At 45.6% G+C, this 5,889-nt stretch overlaps 1 long non-coding RNA gene across 1 annotated transcript; it reads left to right on the top strand.

The window, feature by feature from the left end:
• Nucleotides 1-4,626: 4,626 nt before the first annotated feature.
• Nucleotides 4,627-5,258, top strand: LOC142698130 (uncharacterized). Its single transcript, XR_012865697.1, has 2 exons — nt 4,627-4,960; nt 5,052-5,258. It is a non-coding gene; the product is annotated as an uncharacterized LOC142698130 (long non-coding RNA).
• Nucleotides 5,259-5,889: the final 631 nt, after the last annotated feature.

The raw sequence follows: 5,889 nt of genomic DNA on the forward strand, positions 1-5,889 counted from the left end.
GGATGAGAGGTGATCATGAAACAGGAATTTTTTTTTTTTTTTAAAGCGACCTGTCCACAGAGTTTAAGGCCTGATTTACACGAGCGTGTGCGTTTTGCGCGCGCAAAAAATGCAGCGTTTTGCGCGCGCAAAAGGCCCTTGACAGCTCCGTGTGTCATCCGTGTATGATGCGCGGCTGCGTGATTTTCGCGCAGCCGCCATCATAGAGATGAGGCCAGTCGACGTCCGTCACTGTCCAGGGTGCTGAAAGAGCTAACTGATCGGCAGTAACTCTTTCAGCACCCTCGACAGTGAATGCCGATCAAAATATACACCAATCTGTGAATAAAAAAAAGACGTTCATACTTACCAAGAACGTCCTGCTTCCTCCAGTCCGGTCTCCCGGCCGTTGCCTTGGTGACGCGTCCCTCTCTTGTCATCCGGCCCCACCTCCCAGGATGACGCGGCAGTCCAAGTGACCGCTGCAGCCTGTGATTGGCTGCAGCCTGTGCTTGGCCTGTGATTGGCTGCAGCTGTCACTTGGACAGAATTGTCATCCCGGGAGGTCAGACTGGAGGAAGAACCCGGGAGTTCTCGGTAAGTCAGAACTTCTTTTTTTTTTTACACGTACATGTATATTGTGATCGGAAGTCACTGTCCATGGTGCTGAACCAGTTTAACTCTTTCAGCACCGTGGACAGTGACTGTCTCCCGACGTCGCGTACCAGAAAATCTTTTGCCGGGTTCGGTCAAAACGAGTTCGGCCGAACCCGGTGAAGTTCGGTGCGCTCATCTCTAATTTGACACTCCGTTTGGATTTTTGTAAACAGAAAAGCACGTGGTGCTTTTCTGTTTACATTCATCCTTTTGACAGCTCTTGCGCGAATCACGCAGTTCGCATTGAAGTGCTTCCGTGCGGCATGCGTGGTTTTCACGCACCCATTGACGTCAATGGGTGCGTGATGCGCGAAAAATGCACGATTATAGAACATGTCGTGAGTTTTACGCAACGCACTCACGCTGCGCAAAATTCACGCATCGTCTAAACTGCCCCATAGAGTAATATAGGTGCGTACGACACGCGTGAAAAGCACGCGCGTCGCACGCGCGTATATTACGCTCGTGTAAATGAGGCCTAAGGCAGCACAGAATATTTCAGGAGAGGAGCGTGCAGATTCTGTGCTGCTGTGAACTCTGCTCTTACCATTACGTAGCTCTCAGTCTGTTACCTCTCCTCCACTCCTGTCCTCAATAACACCTTCACATGATTGGCAAGTCACCACCCCGCACAAGATCCGCACGCTCATCTCCTGAAATACTCTGTGCTGCCTTAAACTCTGTGGACAGGTCAGGATCCTGTTTCTTTTAAATGCTGCTGGGGAACCCGCTCGATCCACTATATAAGGCTGCGCCTCCATCCTCTTCTGCCCCAGTCACTTATTCCCAAGCAATGTAGCGCAGCCTTATATAGTGGATCGAGCGGGTTCCCCAGCAGCATTTAAAAGAAACAGGATCCTGACCTGTCCACAGAGTTTAAGGCAGCACAGAGTATTTCAGGAGATGAGCACGGCCGGGCACGGCCGGCCACGGGCAGCCGGTCGTTTTTCCGAGCCGTGCTCCCATTATAAAGTATAGCAGCACGGCCCGTAAAATAAAAAAATAGAACATGTTCTATCTTTTTAGCGGCACGGGCACCTTCTCGTGAGAAAACGGGAAGGTACCCGTGGCTAACAGAAGTCTATGGGCCCGCTATTTCGGGTCGTAATTACGACCCGTAATAACGGGTGTTTTTACGGTCAGGTGCATGAGGCCCCGTAATGACGGGTGGCTACATGTGTGCACCCGTCATTACGGCAGCGTTGCTAGGCGACGTCAGTAAATAGTCACTGTCCAGGGTGCTGAAAGAGTTAACTGATCGGCAGTAACTCTTTCAGCACCCTGGACAGTGAATTCCGATCAGAATATAGAGTAACCTGTAAAAAAAAAAGACGTTCATACTTACCGAGAACTTTCTGCTTCCTCCAGTCCGGTCTCCCGGCCGTTGCCTTGGTGACGCGTCTCTCTCGACATCCGGCCCGATATTCCTGGATGACCTTACAGCCCATGTGACCGCTGCAGCCAATCACAGGCTGCCGCGGCCTCTGCAGCCAATCACAGGCTGCAGCGGCCTCTGCAGCCAATCACAGGCTGCAGCTTCCTCTGCAGCCAATCACAGGCTGCCGCGTCAGGAAAGAAGGTCGGACTGGAGGAAGAAGAGGGACTCGTCACCAGGACAACGACCGGGTACGTATGAAATGCTTTTTATTTTATTTTTAATCAGCAGCCTCTTTTCTCTATCAGTGATTGATAGAAATAAGTGGCTGCCGATTTGTATAATATTTTTGACCGGGTTCGGTCAAAACGTGTTCGGCCGAACCCGGTGAAGTTCGGATTCGCTGCGAACCGAACTTTTCCCGATGTTCGGACCGAAACCGGGTTCGGTTGTCCCTGTTCGCTCATCTCTATTCATGGCATAGACGACCTGTTAACTTTATTCGGCGGTTAACTATGATTACGGCCATACTAAATTTATATTCTTTTTTTTATGTTTCACTACTTTTTCACAATAAAAACACTAAGGCTATGTTCACACAGAGTTTTTTGCAGGCGGAATTTCTGCCTCAAAATTTCGTTTGTAAGTTTGAGGCAGATTTTCCTCTCCCTGCACGCCAATTTTCGCGGCACTTTTCGCAGCGTTTTTGCCCGCGGCCTTTGAGCGCCGCCGGCATAAAACGCCGCAAAATACGCTTTCTCTGCCTCCCATTGAAGTCAATTGGAGGTCAGAGGCGTAAACGCCCAAAAATAGGGCATGTCCCTTCTTTGTCCCGCAAGAAATAAACGGGAGGCATTTTCGGGCCGTTTTTGACGAGTTTTCCGGCGCGGTTTCCGCGTAAAAAAACTTGTAAAATTACTCAGTGTGAACATAGCCTGACATAAAGTCGCCATATTCTGAGAGCCATAACTTTTTCCATCTGCAGAGCTGTGAGGGCGTTTTTTTGCGGGACATGCTGTAGTTTTTATTGGTACCGTCTTGGGGTACATTTTTTTGGTAGCTTTATATTCCAATGTTTTGGAGGTGATGTGACCAAAAACAGAATATCTGTAATTTTTTTTAATATTTTTCTTACAGCGTTTACCGCGCAGGATAAATGATGTGATTATTTTTGTGTCTTTATGGATGTGGCAATACCAGTTGTGTATAGTTTTATATATTTTTTTAATAATGACTTTATAAAGAGAGAGTGACAATTTTTGTTTTTTTATTTTTCTAGAGCATTCTTTTTAGTTTTTTGTTCCACTAGGGGAATTGAGGATCCGATCACCTCTTAGCTGGTATAATACACTGCATTCTGGCAGGGCCTAATAGGCTTCAGTACATGGCAGACCAGGAGGCCATTGTTAGGCCTCCAGTTGCCATAGCAACCATTGGCACCCCCGCGATCACCTGCTATTGTATAGAAGAAGCCCCCTCCCTCTGTCAACCACTTAGATGCTGCGCTCTCTATTGACTTTGTCGACTTAGGGCTTATACGGCCTATCAGGACGCGGATCTAGTTGAAATCTATGACAGAGACCCCTGCCGTTGTAGGATACAGACTTTCAATCACTGCATCACGCCGCCGCTCCTGGCCGTTAACCTTAAAGGCTAAAAGAGGCCTCATCTGCTCTGCTTGTTGTGCAATTCACCGGGTTTGGTGAATATAAATTTTAGTTGCACATTAAAAATATTTTTAAACAAAAATAATTTGTTTTTGCATCTCCGCTTTCCAAGAGCGGTAATTTTTGTATTGTTTCGTCAATATCGCTGTATAAGGGCTTTTTTTTTTTGCCAGACAAGTTATTTTCTTTAATGGCACCATTTTTGGGTACATATGATATATTGATTAACTTTTATTATATTTTTTGTGGGGGGTATTTTTTTTTTTTTTTTACGGTCTTCACCATGCTGTTTAAATACTATGTTAACTTTATTGCTCGGGTCGTTACTATCGTGGCGATACCACATATGTGTATTTTTTTTCCCACTTGTACAAAATAAAACCCACTTTTTATGAAAAAAATGGTTTTGTTTCATTTTTACTGTATATGTAAATGCCCGTGTTGTACGTTTTATGGGTGCGATTACGTTTAAGAAAGCCAGTGGAATTGACCACATTGATTTGAGAATTCTTTAAGATGATAGAAACTTCCCCAGAGGGTGTAGTGTGACCCTACTGTCTGTATTCTTGTACCATATTACGTTTTATATGGCCACCGGATCACTGAGATACGCTTCTTGTGATGTCATCTAGAATGTGGGCAGATTCTATTTCTCTACACCTCTTAATCTGGATGTGTAAACATCTTATGACATCATCAAGTCTATAAATTGGGGTCACACATTGACCACGGTGTCGGTTTCTCTTGCTGGCTCTCATTATGAAGGTGTCTTTGATGAAGAGGAGGATAGTGAAGATGTTTTTCAAGATGAGGATTATAGAGAAAATGGAGGTTGGCGGACGTCAATTTCCTGATGATGTAGAGATGGAGGACGTGGAGGAGGACGAGAAAATGGAGGTTGGCGGACGTCAATTTCCTGATGATATAGAGATGGAGGATATGGAGGATAAGAAAGACAAAAAGGAAGTTCGCGGACGCCAACTTCCAGAGGATGTGGAGATGGAGGACCTTTCGGGGGTTACCGTTACCACCAGGGCCTCAAACCCCCGGAAGAGAAAGTGGGAATTTTAATTCCATCTGCCACTCGGGGCCCATTTACCATCAGGGCCCCGAACCCCCGGGAGAGAAAGAGGCCTGTTTTGTTCCATCTGTCGCTCGGGGCCCATTCACCATCTTTTGTCACCCCAACATGGTGGTCTTTACCACCTAAACCATCTGAAATTGTCATGAAGACTCCTCCAGCGCTGAGAACCAGTGATGTGCAGAACAGAAGCGAGATCCGGTATGTCCGACGTCTTCTGCTCCGTCTTCATCTCCTTGTGGTGAAGGTTTTGTGAATTTTTGGGCTAATTCAGATTTTTTGTCTTTTCTAGGATACAACTCTGAAAAAATTGAAAAATTGTTTTACGCTCTCTTATGATCCAGGACTGAGCTGTGTAAGGGTGGACTGGCGGCCATATCCACGTGTGAAGAAGGACCCTCCTCTTCTTCATGTCACAGATCATCACATGTTAAAGGGCCGGAGAAAACCGCACAGCAATTCTACTGGATTCTGGAATAAACATATATTTTCTTTACAATTTTTAGTGTTTTCATATATATATTGGGGAATTTATCCAGGGAGCCTTTTATCTACAGGGATCATAAGGGTGTGGAAAAGTCAGGTGTAATAATCTGCAGAATATATCAATAAGTATCTATCAGCAGGTAGAGAGGACAGAGCAATGTTCTGCAGATCTCCAGAGAGGTCAGTGGTGTAATAATCTGCAGAATATATCACTATGTATCTGTCAGGAGGTAGAGGAGTAATGTTCTGCAGATCTCTAGAGAGGTCAGTGGTGTAATAATCTGCAGAATATATCACTATGTATCTGTCAGGAGGTAGAGGAGCAATGTTCTGCAGATCTCCGGAGCAGTCAGTGGTGTAATAATCTGCAGAATATATTACTATGTATCTGTCAGGAGGTAGAGGAGCAATCTTCTGCAGATCTCCAGAGAGGTCAGTGGTGTAATAATCTGCAGAACATATCACTATGTATCTGTCAGGAGGTACAGGAGCAATGTTCTGCAGATCTCCAGAGATGTCAGTGGTGTAATAATCTGCAGAATATATCACTATGTATCTGTCAGGAGGTAGAGGAGCGATGTTCTGCAGATCTCTAGAAAAGTCAGTGGTGTAATAATCTGCAGAATATATCACTATGTATCTGT

Source organism: Rhinoderma darwinii (assembly GCF_050947455.1).
Source record: "Rhinoderma darwinii isolate aRhiDar2 chromosome 12 unlocalized genomic scaffold, aRhiDar2.hap1 SUPER_12_unloc_14, whole genome shotgun sequence".
Lineage (NCBI taxonomy): Eukaryota > Metazoa > Chordata > Amphibia > Anura > Rhinodermatidae > Rhinoderma > Rhinoderma darwinii.